Below are 16,279 nucleotides of genomic sequence, written 5' to 3'. Positions count from 1 at the left end.
GATTTCTCTTTTCGTGGGACTATTTGTATCTGAGTTTTAGACGTAGAAACACCTGGATCCATAAAACTTTTTCTTGCCTCCATAAACATCTCCTTTTCTCTTTATAATTCAAATCCAACATTCTTCTTGCCAGCCCTGTGAACCCATGTATCCAATACCGCTTGCTTTCCTTCTACCTTGTCTTTGCTAGTGGCTATACTGCTTCACATGACTATATTTACACTAGCATTGTATTCGTACGGCTAATATATCATCATCTGAATGTTTTGCTTCGACTATTGGTTCTTATTTTCTTGCATATTTGCTATTAATACAGGACAATCTTCTATAGCTTGATCGAATTGCTTACAATATTGAAAAGAAGGATGGGTTGGATTTTGACAGCTGCGCACAAAATGTCTTGGTTCTACATAGTTGTAGTAGAGGATTTGGCCTTGACCTCTTCAAGTGCCTCCTCCTCATCCTATTCCTCGTCATTGGAATCCTTCGCGAGCTGCATGTGAGCCTTCATTGTTTTGCGTGCGAGTTTAAGCCTGCATCCTATACATTGGGTTTATTTCTAGCATCAAGTCATAGCTTCGACAATCTCTTTCATCATGGCCAACCGATTTACAAAAGTTTCAAAATAGTTTCTTTGGTGACAGTACAAAACTTTGCAAAAGATAACAATTGTCTGTTGGATGTAGTCTTGACACTTGGAAGATACTACACTAGACACTAGAATCGACGCTTGATCCAGCAGGAGACTCTAGTTTCAAGGGGTTGGGACCTCCTGCAGCTATATAGTCTTGGTACACAGGGCACTGATCCTTATAGTGGCCTACATCCTTGCACTCCGTGCACCAAATTTCAAGGCATATTCCCAACCGAACCTTCTTTCCCTTCTTCAGATCCTGTAAATCCATATGCAAGCTTGCTAACTGTGATTGGATCTATTGGACTCCTATATTCTTGTCCTAGATTAGTGAAGCCTCCAACTTCATCGTGATATCTAATGCTTTAGCCTGCGATTCGATCTTCTGTTGAGACAAAAGCAATCTTAAGTGTGCCAATAACGTAGCTATGTACCATTCCTTATGTTGTTAATCTAAAATATCAAGATTAGCTTGTCTCAATAAGCACTTCAACCTATGATCTATATCCCAAGAAGGCTCGTTAACTCTCTGCTTGATATCCTTTATTTCAGTAATACACTAAGCTTGTGATTTCATCTTTCTGAATTCTGCATTCAACCCAGTCTTTGTCTCAGCCAACATAGCATTCATATTGGTTGTACTATATTTGATATACCATGTAAGCGCTTTGTCCTGTAGCACTGTAACCAATTTCGCTTTATTTATGTCATCATTACTGACCTACTATGCCTTCCACATAACTTCTACTATGAACCAAAAATAATTAGGATCCTCTAATCCTTGACCCTTGAATACAGACAATTTCACTGTATTCTCCATATTGAATAATGAAGGTGGAGGTGGAGGCATAGGCTTAGGTGTATGAGATGGAAGGGGAGGTGGAGGTGGAGTGGATGGATGCAAAATCATAGAATTTACCTGACCTTCTGTTGGCTTGATGGGCCTTGACCCAGGTTCAAAGTTCTGTGCTGACCAACAACACCTTAAATTGCTGGCCCTTTCAGCAACAACCCGCATAACGTAGGCTACAGTCTCACCCGAAGCAGTATTGGGGGATGAAAAAACAAGGTTTCTGCATCTAGAGGTTTGCGTGATGGGTTCTTGTGGTTTCTAAGGCTTAGTTCTATCTTTGTGAACCCTAACCCTTCTGAAACCTAATAATTGCAGTAATTCACATAAACAAAATCTATACCTTTGTGAAGATCGTCAAACATTCATAACATCTATAAATTATAATGATATACTACTTTGGTGCATTATATAATCATTCATTCATATAAGTTCAAATATAGAGTGAAGATGCAAAAACTACAGAAGTAAATACAGATACACAAATGCACAATTTATGGATCAAAACTGTCTTTATTAGATGTATTCTTTCAAGTACATACTCTTCTTCCCTGTGCCCTCAACTGTAGGGGGCCACACACTTAGACTATGGACTTACCAAGGTATTTTTGCACTCATCTATAGGAGCCTTCCCCTTTTCCTAAGTACAGGAAACAAACTTTCCTACCTTAGCTTACTTTCCCATACAATGATCTTCTATTAATGAGTTACTTTCTAGACTTGCTATGACTCTTCTATATATAGCCTTTGTTTTTACAATACTATGGTCCGTGGACCATGGACAGGTCTCAAAAATTCCTATCTTATAGAAACCTAAGGGACTAAAGCCCCTTTGGCTCTTATTACCTATGCACTTCACTTCCTCAAAACACGGAGACTTTACAATTGTACAAAATGTAAATTCCAAAATTTGACCCGAGGGGACCCTATCTGGTAGCTCGCTGTAAGAATTTGAAATGGATGCCTCTAATTGTTGGATCCGTGCTATGATTTCCTATTTCTCCTTCAGTGCCTATTCCTTCTCTTTGAAAATTTGTTGGTTGTGGTTTTTGACTTCACTTATAACTAGTAGCACACGTTGCTCCCTAATCCGCAACTCATCGGATACCCCTTGGTGAAGCTCATGAAGGGTCTGGATATGGAGAATTGTGATGTTTAGGCCTAGATTCTTGATCTATAGTAGTTGGGAACTTGCCTCTTTTTTCTCGACGTACAGGGATCCATCGGGTAACTAAACTACACGAAGATCCAAGGTCCTTTTTGTGTCCAAAATGGTTGTGCTCGTTTGATTCTAGCAACAGTGGTGTAGACACCATGAATTTTTCATTGTCGAGATCTTTAGGCACTTTAGCTGTGGCCTTGTGCAGGGGTATATACTTCCACAACTGAGTCATCAATTCACCCTCCTCAACATCAATCTCCTCTATGCCTCAGTACAGTTCGTCGTCCTCCAAATCCATTGTCTTAGTCGACCGCTAGGATTGATCTATATTCCCTTTCTAGCGGATTTCCAAAGATCCACATCTTAAATGCTCCACTACGCTCCTTTCAATGGAAAATTCTCCATCCAGTCAGCTACAGTGCTACCAATGATCACTTTTTGGCTAGGTTGCGTGGGGTCCACTGACCTAACGTAACTCCTTCAATGTGGCTCTTTTTAGCGTCATCCTTCGATCTGTCGTGCAACCCCTTCGATTTTCCTTTCAAACTCGTGGGTAGTGTAGTTTAAAGTCTTGTACCTCCTTTCAACTTCCTGGAGTACTAAGAATATCTCACAATCATATAGACATTGTGCAGGGGTGGGATCACCCTTGTACAACTTCAAGAGGCTTCCATTTACCTTTCCCAGGAATAATTCGCCATTCAGCCTCATGAGCTGAACTGCGTCAAAATTTGTAATTTCCTTAACAACATAGGGTCTTATGCAATGCATTTGAAATTTACCAGGGAAATTTGTAAAATTACTATCATATAGAAAAATCAAATATTCATTCTTGAAGGTTGTGTTGTTTGATATGACAATCATGCGATGCCTTTTCAAGGGCCTTTTTCACTTGTTGATGAAACCATGCTAGGAAACAATCTCCTTCCAGTTCTACTAGTTGTGTGAGACACTCCTCCATAGTATCGCGATCAACCATATCTATCAATGCCAAAATCCGTAGACTTGGCACAATGTATTCCATGGTCATTAAAAAATCCTTCCCATATACCAATCGAAAATGGGTTTGGCCTGTCAAATTCTTACAAGTGGTCCTATATGCCCAAACCACTGTTGGTATGTGCACGTTCTAGTCATTCCACTTCGTGTTGCACATATTTGTTAAAGCACTCTCCAAGATTTTTTTGAAGGCTTCTACCGTAACATTAGCTTGAGGGTGATATGGTGTACTCTTCTGATGTTATACCTAGAATTCCTCAAGCATCACAACAATTGTTTCATTTAAGAAGTGCTTTCCCCTATCACTCATTAAAATTTTAGGGTAGCCAAACCGGGAAAAAATAAACTCAAATAAGAACTTTGTAGCAGTAGCTACGCTACATTCCTTTACCAGTTGTGCCTCTGCCCATCATGTCAAGTATTCAGTTGTTGTAATAATGTATCGCGCCTTGACCTTTTTCCCTGGTGGCTGAATTAGACCCACAAAGTCGATCACTCATTTACCGAACACCTGAAATTTTATTTGTGGATGTAATGGCAACTCATCCTTTTGCGATGGTCTCCCCATCCTCTAACAAGAATCACACACCCTACAATATCTCTTTGAGTCCTTATGCATGGTTGGCCACCAAATCCCTGCGCATAGGATCTTTTGCTCAGTCGCTTTGCCTGCATAATGTCCTCTCGCTACTCTAGGACATATCTACGTAGTATCTCATCATAGCCCATTTTGTATAAGTTTCTAGAGATCACAGAGAAGTCAGCCGCTCGAAACACCAATTCCTTTTTTGTTGTGTCGAATACCCTTCTAGGGTTGTTCCTGTATACAAAAAATGAATTATATCGGCAAAGTGATCGTCTACGACATGAACAACAAAGAGCTACACATCTAGCAACCCTTCTTCCAAACTTGTAGGCTTATCACCAGTGTCGATCCTAGATAGGTGATCAAGACCATCATTCAGGCGTCTGGGCTTAACGATCACCTCAAAATCATATTCCTAGAATAACAACATCCCTCTGCAGATATTTCCCCCCAACACAGGCTTATTGACCAGTTATTTTAGAGCAGAATGGTCTGTATACATTTTTAAGTGTGTGCCTAATAGATAGTGCCAAAATTTATGTAGTGTGTACATCATTGCTAGTCCTTCGCGCTCTGTAGTTAAGTAGTTCTTCTCTTCCTTTGACAATTTCCTACTCGCAAATGCTATAGGATGGTCAATATCTCCATCATCTGGTTGGCTTAACATCTTACCTAACGCAATACATGATGTGTCCACATGAACATGCAACTCTTTTTTCTAATCCAGGAACACCAAAATGAGCACGATGACCATTTCTTCCTTTAAAATGTTCAAACTACTGTGAAAATATTTGCCTAGCTGAATGTTACATCCTTCTTCAACAATCTTTCCATGGTCGCAGTTATTTGCACGTATTCTTTGATAAAATTTCTATAATACCCAATATGGCCCAACATTGCACACAACTATTTTACATTCTTTGAGGCCTCCAAATTAAAAATGATAGCTATCTTAGCAGGGTCTACCATCAATCCCTGCTTGCAAACCACATGACCCAACTATATTCCATATGGTATGCATAAGATGCACTTTTTTCAGGTTAAGGACGATCTGATGTCTTCGACAGGGATCCAACATGAAGCACAAACTAGCAACATGATGCTTGAACAACCCAAACATGGTCCAATCATCAGATTAGACCTCTAAAAATTTGTGGATAAATTCCTTAAAAGCTGCAATTACCACTCTTGAAATAATGCAGGTGCATTCTTCATCCCAAAAGGCATTATCTTATATTGAAAGCAACCCCATTCCATCGCGAAGGTGGTCTTACTTCGATCCTATGACATGATCTTGTGTTGAAAAGTGTGCAACAAGAAATGCTAAATTCAGAAAGTGATAAAAATAGAGCTGCTAAAAATAGCACTTCTAAAAATAACAATTTGGCTAATGAGCATTTTGGACGCCTTGGGTGAGAGGTGAAACTGCTAAAAATAACATCTTCTAAAAATAGCATTTTTGGGTCCCTTCCTATTTATAGCAGTCCCCAGTCTATCTATAGGAAGTAAATTCGAATTTGGTCTTACCAGCAGTTTGGAATATTAATTAACTAATTCTCCATGAGTTAATTAGTTAAGGAAAAGCAAACTTGAAGTCTTTGTGAGAACATGCAATTATTTCTCCACTAATTGGGTAATGTTTCCTTGATTTACTCCACTGATTGAGGAATTAAGGATGAGTTCTATATTGAGAGGATCAATTGACTTAGTTTAACGTAATCAAGTTAAGTTATATTAATTTAACAAGTTGTTAAATTAATGAGATATAGTTTGTTGATGCTTGCATGCACATGACAACTATTATTTTCAGATAACTGTGTATTCACTCATGGATGAATGATGCATGTCAGTTTTGTCAGAGACCTAGTTGAGATCAGATGTGGGACAAGTACTATCATATGCTAGGATATTTCTAGAAAGTATTCCTTGCATGGGAAAGGAAGCTTCTTCCTTCTGTGACTGCGTAGTTAGACCTCAGGTGATAGCAGGTATGATCAGGTCAATTTACATGTGTTTTTTAATTTGACCCCAATCAAAACTGTGTAAGGAAATAGGAGCCTGGACCTGAGGTGCAGCCTTTATATACAGGGCTAGGTAGTCCATGAGCTTCATCATCAGAGTACATAGAGAGTAGGATAGCTTTTGAGCTAATTCTTTTTGTATGTTGTTGACGATTTCCACTTGATTGATAATACAGTGTTGGGGTTTTATGTTGGTGCTTTCCCTAGTGATATATTCTTTGTTATGTGTGATTGATTCCTTATTATCAGTTATATGTGTTCATGCTTGATGTTGCTCACGGTTAATTAGCTTTTGCAAAGTTTATGGTAGATGTAGATCTAGCATTATGCTTTAGTACATTGCATATATTAGTTTGATCTACAAGTGAAATTTCTACATGGTATCAGAGCACAAGTGATCAAGGAAGAGTAGTATATAGGCAAGAGAAATTTGAAGTTTATTATTCGGGATATAAATCTCAGTTCTTATCACATCCATTTCACTGATGGCTTTCTATGGTTTGAGGCTTGAGTATGCCCTTGATGACAGCTCAAACTACATAGCTTGGAAGGATCACATGGAGGCAGTATTAGAAGATAACATCCTTAAGGACTTCATCGATCAAGAAGTCCCCAAGCCCTCAGGATCTAATGCCCAAGAGTTGGTATAATGGGTGAAGTGTGTGACTAGAGCTAGGAGAATCATCCCCGAAGGGAGTTCGAGATCACATATTCTTGAGCCTCCATGGGAAGAAGACTCTGTTTTCAATGTGGAAAACATTGAAAGATCTTTATTAGAACAATATTGATAAGAGGAAGCTGGCACTGAAGGAAAAAATTCGAAAGATAAAGTTTGAAAAGGATGAGACGATGTCTATGTATCTGACCAAGCTCATCACATCCAAGGATGAGCTTGCAAGTGTAGGGGTCGTGACAGCTGATGATGATATGGTGAGTCTAGCACTCCTTGGTCTTCCTAAGAGCTGGCATAGCTACCAGGACTTGGTTAATGGAAGGGAGAAACTGCTAGATTGGGAATGAATATGGTCGGATTTGATGCAGGAGGAAATCATATAGAGCACCAGAGATGGTTCTTCATCCATGGAGGATGATGAGAACTGTGCCTTAGCGAGTAAGTCAAAGAAAGGGAAGGAGAAGGTTTCTCTTTCTGAATCTAGTTCTTCCAATAGTGGGAAGAAGGTTGACAAATCAAAAGTGCGGTGCTTTCGTTGTCATGAGGTGGGCCATTATACTGCAAATTTTCCATAGAGGAAATCTAAGAAGGGATCTGCAGAAGGATCTAAAGGTGAGGAACTTGCTTCATAGTTTGAGTTGGATTTCACACTCTTCGCATGCATGGTTTCATCGATGGTGGGAAGTGGTTGGTTTCTTGACAGTGGAGCTTCTTTCCACATGACCGGTGACATGAGTTTTTTCAGTACTTTGGAGGAGAAAGATCTCCAGATACTCATAGCGATGAGTAATGATGAGAAGTATAGTGTCTCATGTGTAGGCATTTTTCAAAGGGGGCATGGAGCTTGCTTTACCTTGACCGATATCAAGTATGTACCAGGATTGAAGAGAAACTTGATGTCGATCATGATGCTGGAAGACAGAGGTTATGATGTAGTCTTCAATAAGGGAAAGGTTTTCCTTAGACACATCATCAATAGATAGGTGAAGCAGATCGATTCATGGGTCAAGAACATGTATGCTCTTGAGGTTCAAGATGCATGTAAAGCATTGAGAAATAAGGCAACTGATGGAGACTTGGTGGTTGAGAGGGAGAGTAAATTACCTCTCAACATGTAGCACTAGAAGAAGTCTTATATGATTATGGAGGAGCCACGATTTGTGCAGAAGCTTGATGAGGTTGTGGAGCAGCCACAACCAGGGAAGCTGAGAGGAGATCGAGTAGAGACATCTACTCATGCAAAGACCTCCAGTAGGGGGAAAATTCGTGCAAGGTGGGTAGAGGGATAACATGCAGCCATACCTCAAGGTAGAAGGTGGGGCGATATAGAGTGATCATCCCAAGGAGGAGGGGAAGGATCCTTTAGGTACCCAATCTCTTGGATGAGACATTACTACGGGAGCCCCGATGTGGAGTAGCAGGAACTGACTGATTGGGTAGAAACAATTTGGATGGAGCGGCAGAGAGATCTACAGTGCAAGGAATCCTAGGACAACACAGAGCATGCAAGCTACATCAATGCGAGAGGCACAAGTGTGTTGCAAGTGCAGGGTAGCACAGAGAAGGGTGAAACAATGCGAGATGCATGGAGATGTTGCAGTAGTGTAGAGGTCAGATAGGGAGCACTTGTCAACAACATGTAGAGCTTCAGCATCAGAGTATGTTTCTACCCCAAAAAAATGGTCGGTTTGGAGTTTTTTTGTTCCTAGTGTTGCTGAAGCAACCACACTTAGTAGATGTGTTGCATGTAGAACATTCCAGAGTTACAGGATTAGTTTCAAGAGAAAGCCTTTCTTGTTGAGAGGGAGTCTTGAAAAGTGTACAACAAGAAATGCTAAATTTAGAAAGTGATAAAAATATAACTACTAAAAATAGCAATTCTAAAAATAACAGTTTGGCCAATGAGCATTTTGGCCACCTTGGGTGAGAGGTGAAACTGCTAAAAATAACATGTTTTAAAAATAACATTTCTGTGTCACTTCCTATTTATAGCAGTCCCCGATCTATCTATAGGAAGTAAATTTGAATTTGGTCTTACCAGCAGTTTGGAATATTAATTAATTAATTCTCCATGATTTAATTAGTTAAGGAAACACAAACTTGAAGTCTTTGTGAGAACATGCAATTATTTCTCCACTAATTGGGGAATTTGTCCTTGATTTACTCCACTAATTGAGGAATTAAGGATGAGTTCTATATTGAGAGGATCAGTTGACTTAGTTTAACTTAGTCAAGTTCAGTTAGATTAATTTAACAAGTTGTTAAATTAATGAGATATAGTTTGTTGATGCTCGCATGCATGTGACAACTATTATTTTCATATAACTGTGTATTCGCTCATGGATAACTAATGCATGCCAGTTCTGTCAAACACCCAGTTGAGATAAAATGTGGGACAATGTACTATCAGATGCTAGGATATTTCTAGTAAGTATTCCTTGCATGTGCAAGGAAGCATCTTCCTTCTATGACTGCGTAGTTGGACCTGAGGTGACAGCAAGTATGATCAGGCCAATTTACATGTGTTTTGTAATTGGACCCCAATGAAAACTGCGCATGGAAATAGGAGCTTGGACGTGAGGTGCAACCTTTATTTGCACGGCTAGGTAGTCCATGAGCTTCATCATCAGAGTACAGAGAGATCAGGATAGATTTTGAGCTGATTCTTTTTGTATTTTGTTGAGGATTTCCACTTGATTGATAATATAGTGTTGGAGTTTTATGCTGGTGCTTTCCCCAGTGATATATTCTATGTTATGTGTGATTGATTCCTTATTATCAGTTATATGTGTTCATGCTTGATGTTGCTCATGGTTGATTATCTTCCACAAAGTTTATGGTAGATGTAGATCTAGTATTATGCTTTAGTACATTACATATATTAGTTTGATCTACACGTGAAATTTCTACATCTTGATCTTATGGTACCCTGAGAACCCATCAATGAATAAGTAGGCTTCCTACCCTTCAACATTCTCCAACACCTCGTATGTAAATGGTGTAGGGAATGGGTGAGGGACGCACACATCATTCAACTTCCTCAGCTCTCCGCATATTCAAATTTCATCCCGCTGCTTCTTTTCTTGGACTACTATGGGACTTACCCAGTCTGATTCCTCCACAAGTTCAATGATCCCTACTTCCAACATCTTATCCAACTCCTTGCGCACATTTTCCTTATTTTTGGGATTTAAACAATAGGGGCATTGTTTTATAGGCTTCACATCTAGCTTCAAAGTAATATTCATGATGCCCAAATCCCCTAGTATCCCTTCAACTATGTCTTCATCCTAATAGTCACCAACCTTAGCAAACTTTAGCTACATGTTCGATCCAATATTTACTTGCTTGGTCTTTAAAGGTTTCGATATGTTGGGGATTGCTACCCTGGGTCCCTCGACCTTGCGTTGTCCTTCGGACTCAGGAATATTTATGTTCCTAGGGTCATCTTTGCTTTATTCTATAGTCATGTTATAACATTCTAGCCCATGGCGCAGCTACATGTTCCAATATGGTTGAACCCATTCTATCGGGTCCTTATGTTTTTTGAAGATCACAACTTCAATTTCTTGGAGTGCCTCACCAATACACTCAAATCCATCTTCAAAGATGAAAGTTAATAGGAAAATGTCCTTCAGGATATCCTATTTGGTCGTCCCATGTCGTAGCTCAGTTTCCAGGTACTAGTTCATTGGGATGGTATCCAAAGTGTGACAAAAGATGTGAACCCATTCTTGTTGTGGTTCCTTTCCCCATGCTTTAATCCACCATGCCAAAGTTTCACATGAATCATCCTTCCCGGTGTATTTCTCTATCATACGGGTATTGGCATACCCAAACCTAAACTTCATCATTCACCTATATTCTTTCCAATCATCGAAGTTGTCCTTATACATACCCCACCAACGGGCAAACATAGCCCATAGTACTAGATGTAGCACTAGGAACCGATGCTCTTCTGGCACATCCCTTTCAAACCTATCCAAAAAAAATTAACATAACTAAACCAGCATAATAAGGTAAATTTCGTACCTCATTGGATATGCATTGAAGTGATTTTGTCAACATATTACAACACATCGAGGCAACTTCATGTAATCAGTTCTGCCAATGCTTAAGCTCTTCATCAGAATCTGAAGTGAAGGAACTATCCCTCTCTGTCCATCTACTATAGGATTGATCCAGTCCTCATCACGCACAGTGATCTTATAGATTGGGTCAAGATCATCCTATTCTTCATAATCGCGGACCAGTTCTGTATATCGTGCGACTTTATTTGGATCCAATGGAACAATAACTTAGGGTTGCTTTCTTTTGAACATCATTCTATGCTTCTTAAGATCAATAATCACATCTATATCAAAGTCCTAATCAATTCTTAGCAGTGCAAGGTAAGGATTATTATCATCAACTATTTCGATCACTTCAATGTCATATAGGGCACTCACTCCTTCAATATCTATTGTGAGCCTATATAGGTACCCCATGGGAATGATCTTTTGCCAGTTCACCATGCATTGCTAGATAGGAGACCATTGTAGTGGAGGTATTCCCATTCTTTCCCATGTTTTCTTTGGTAGAACATTCACATTAGAACCTAGATTAAGGATTACCTGATCCATTTCATATTCTCCAATCTTCGCGGTTAGTCTAATCTCGCAACCTGTTCACTTCTTTCTTTTGCCCACTTTATGTACCATGCGCTGTTTTGGAGGAGTTTTAATCTTACCCGTAAAATTATTAATCAACTCTTGTAGCCCTTCTACTACTTGTCTATCTTGTAAAATTGTCATGCAAGTTTTAAAAAATGTTGCTAACAATGAAGGGTCTACATCTTGTGCACTATTTTTTCGTCTAGGCTTCTCCTGACTTCTTGAGGTAAGAGATTCTGCAAGGCTCTTTTTAGCTTCCATAAAAGTTTCCTTTGCGCGGCTTAGGTCAAACCCAAATTGCTTCTCAGCAGCCTTGCGTACCCATCCTGCAGTCTCTGGTTACTTCCCCTTATCTTCTCCTATGGCTATATTGCTTCATGTCACGATATTAATGCTAGGCTCCTCTTTGCAAGGCTCCACTCTCATAATTTGGATATTCTACATAGGTGTTTGTGCTTTGTTTTCATAAATCTTTGCTATAAGTACTGGGAAATATTATATAACATGGTCAAACTATCAGCAATACTAATAGGAGGGGTGCGTCAGATTCTGATAGTCATGTGAAAAATGACCTGCCTCTCCATAATTGTAACAAATAACCTATCTGTGACCCCTTCCAACCCCTCCTCCTCATCCTCTTCCTCGGCCTTCGAATCCTCCATGCGCTACACCCGTGCCCTGATCCCGAGGCCAATTTTATGCCTACATCCTATATGTAGGGGTCCACTCCATCATCAGTTAATAACTTCGGCATTTTTTCTCATCACGCCCAACTGATTTGTAGAAAGTGAAAAAAAACTGTTGTGGATTTTGCACAATTTTTTTCGAGAGGTGACAGTTATCAGTCATATGCTTCCCAAAAATTTGATAGATAACACACCATAAGGCTACTCCTACACTTGTCTCAACGGTGTTTTTTGGCTTCAGGGAGATAGGACCTCTCCCAATAAGGTAATTCTGATAGACTGGGTAGTGGTCCTTGTCATGACCATGACCTTTACATTTCAGGAACCAAACTTCCATGCGCACCTCGGGTTGGAATTCCTTTCCCTTCTTAATGCTTTGTAACTCCATATGTAGGCTGGCTTGTTGTGACTAAATCTATTGTACCCCCAGATTTGTATCCTACATAGGTGAAGCCTCCAATATGATGGAAATATCGAAGGCTTCAACTTGGGTTCCTATTTTCATAGTGGTAATCTCAGATGAGGTAGGAGTGAAGCAATGTACCAGTCTCTATGTTGATCATCGGTAATTCTCATGTTAGCCTGCTTAATCAGACACTTTAATCTTTGATCAAAGTCCCATGCAGACTCGTTTACCCTATGCTGGATCTCTTTAAATTCCATCACTGACTGGGGTTGTGTTTTGGGTTTCTTAACCTCATTGTTCAATGCTTGTCGGGTTTCTAACATAGTCGTGTTGGGTTTACCTGAAAAAAAATTGATATACCAACTTAGCACCCTATCTTGTAACGTCATGACCAACTGCGTTTTCTTCATATCATCAACAGTGATCTGTTGTGCCTTCCATACAACATTCACGATGAACTAAAATTGTTTGAGGTCTCCATTCCCCAAACCCTTACATACATGCATCTTCATCATGTTGGCCATGTTAAATGATGGAGGTGGAGGTGGAGGTGAAGGTGTAGGTGTGTGGGGTGGAGGTGGAGTGGATGGATGAGGTATGCCTGTGATACCCTGGCCTATGATCTTCAGTGTGCTTCACAGTGTCCTAAGAATACTACCTTCGTTGTCACTATCATATGATCCCAACAACGGAATAGATTCAAAGCCTGAATCTAGGTTCCTTGTGAATTCTTTCCCACTTCGTGTAGTCCCAAACATCAATTTAAAGGCATAACCTACTTTTCACACAATAACATCTTAATCCAGGTCTTCAGGGATTTTAGGTACTTACCTCTTGGTCCCTTGAAAAACCTGTGCTCTACTTCACTATAACTGGTGGACGTATCGATCGCTATCTTAGTAATCAATCCTCCCATAATACTATCGATCTAGTGGTTGGCAACTCGCACGATTTAATTTTCTAAAGCCTTCAAGCACTTTACTAGTTCTAGGGTCCACACAATAGGGCCATCAAGCTTCCACGTATCCTGATTGTTAGCTAATTTGGACAACCACTAGTGAAATTCACACGGAAAGAGTAGAAGAATATCTCATGTTCGTTTGTGAATAGGTATCTATCTAGCCACTCTTCCTTTGACAGACATGGATTCCTATTTTCTTGAGCTGTAAATGCGTGAAGTTTCCAATTTATCCACTTTTCAATTTCTTTCTTAGTTGGGAACCATTTATCACATATTCCTCAAATAGATCCTGGTCTCGAAAATAGAACCATTTTTTGGCTTGATGGGCCCTGACTGAGGTTGAAAGTTCTGCGCAACCAACAAAACCCTAAATTGTTGGCCCTTTTGGCAACAACTTGTGTAATGCAGTCTATAATCTCACTCAAAGCAGTATTGGGGGATGATAGAACTAGGTTTATGCATCCAGAGGTCTGCGTGATGGGTTCCTTTGGTTTCTAGGGTATAGTTCTGTCTTTGCGAACCCTAACCCTTTCGAGATTAGATAATTGCAGTAATTCACATAAATAGAATCTATACCTTCGTGAAGGTCATTAAACATTCATAACATCTATAAATTATAATGATCTACCAATTTCACGCATTAGATAAGCATTCATTCATATAAATTTATATACCGAGTGAAGATACAAAAATTGCAGAAGCAAATACAGATACACAGATACACAATTTATGGATCAAAACTATATTTATTAGATATGTTCTTTAAAGTACAAACTCTTATTCTCTGTACCCTCAGCTGTAGGAGCCCATGCACTCATTCTGCAGACTTACCAAGGTCTCTGCCCACTTAGTTGAAGGAGCCTTACCCTTCGCCTAAGTACAGGAAACATACTTTCCTGCCTTACATTACTTTCCCATACAATTATCTTCTATTAATGGAGTTACTTTCTAGACTCGCTATGACTCTTAACGCGAGACTTTACAATTGTATAAAAATTAAATGCCAAAATTTTACCCTAGGGGACCCTATCCCAACACCTTCTGTCGATGACGCACCTCTAGGTGTGTTATGGTTTACCTCTTCATTAGTTATTGAATCCCCTAACAACAGATTGTATTCACCTTTAGTGTATCTTTCTCGATCTACTCGGAACCTTTTGCCACTTCATGTAGATCCCTTCTAGCCTATTTTGAACATTAAATCAAAGGCATAACACCTTTTTTGTACAACAACATTTTAATACAAGTTGTTAGCGATTTTAGGTACTTACCTCTCGGACCCTTAAAGAATCGACGTTCAACTTCACTATAAGATACATATGTGTCAATTGCAAATTTAGTGATGAAACTGCTCAAAATACCATCGATCCAATATTCGATAGCCCTTACAACCTTATGATCAAACTCTTCAAGATGCTTGATCAGTTCAGGAGTCCACACCGGATGTTGATTGTGTTTCCAGGTAGGTTGGATTCTTTCTAATTTAGAGAACCATTGGTGTAATTCGCAAGAAAATGATGTAAATAAAACTTCATGCTCTTCTGTGTAGATATATCTCTATAAACACCTATATTTTGACCAATGCAGATTCTAATTATGGAGTTCTTTCTTAGTTGGTATCCATGGATGCCACATTACACATCCCTCAGATATATCCTATTTTTAACAAAAAAACCATTTGTTGGTTTGAGGGGGCTTGGACCTAGGTTAAGAGTTAGCTACACTAACCAAAAAAACCATACACTACCGAACATTTCGGCAAAAGTCCACTTAGCGCAGACCGCACTCTTACCCGAGGCAGTATTGGGGGATTCTAGAACTAGGTTTCTGCATCTAGAAGGCTATGTGATGTATCAACAAGGTGTTTATTTAATATAGAACCCAATCTGACCTTCGCAACCCCTTATCTTTAGAATCACAGACTTAAAGTGATTTCTGCTTAAATAGATCTATGGGCTTCACCTAATTTTTCTAACATGCATAAGTTATCATAAAAGTAGATATAGACCTTTTCGATGCAATTAAAACAATATTACAGAGAATCAAGTCATAACTACGAAAAAACACAAAAACATATAAATATATAGAGAACGAATGTAATTTCTTCAAATAGGCTCTATTACTTCAGATATTCAATGAATACACTTCTTCTGACCCTACACACACAACAACAGGGGCCCATGCACTTAGTTGCGAACTTGCCAAGGTCTCCGCTCATTAAGATACAAGAGCCTTCCCCTTCACAAGATTATAGAATAACAGACAAAATAGACTAAAAATCCCATTCATGAATTGAACTGCCTAATGACTCCTAAATGAATTTCTTTTATAGCTTTTACGTTACATTACCATAGTCCGCGAACTATGGGTGGAGCTCATTACGTAACCAAAACAACCCACCCCTTTATGAAATAAAGGGCTTTGACTTGCATAAAAGCCCCTTTGACTCTTAACATTATGCGTTATTCACGCTCCACTCCTCAAAATGAAGAGACAATATTACATTAAAATTGATTCAAAATTTATACAAAACTTAGACCTTTGGGACCCCATCCCAACAATTTTGTTTGAGAAACTCGATGATTTCCCAATCATTGACTTGTTTTAGCGGAGCTGCTTTGGTCCACTGAGTGAAACAATCATTTTCAC

The sequence above is a fragment of the Pinus tabuliformis genome, chromosome 4_2 (assembly GCF_031772625.1).
Source record: "Pinus tabuliformis cultivar Carrire ecotype Pingquan chromosome 4_2, CPIR1, whole genome shotgun sequence".
Lineage (NCBI taxonomy): Eukaryota > Viridiplantae > Streptophyta > Pinopsida > Pinales > Pinaceae > Pinus > Pinus tabuliformis.
Note: the sequence above shows the minus strand (reverse complement) of the source record.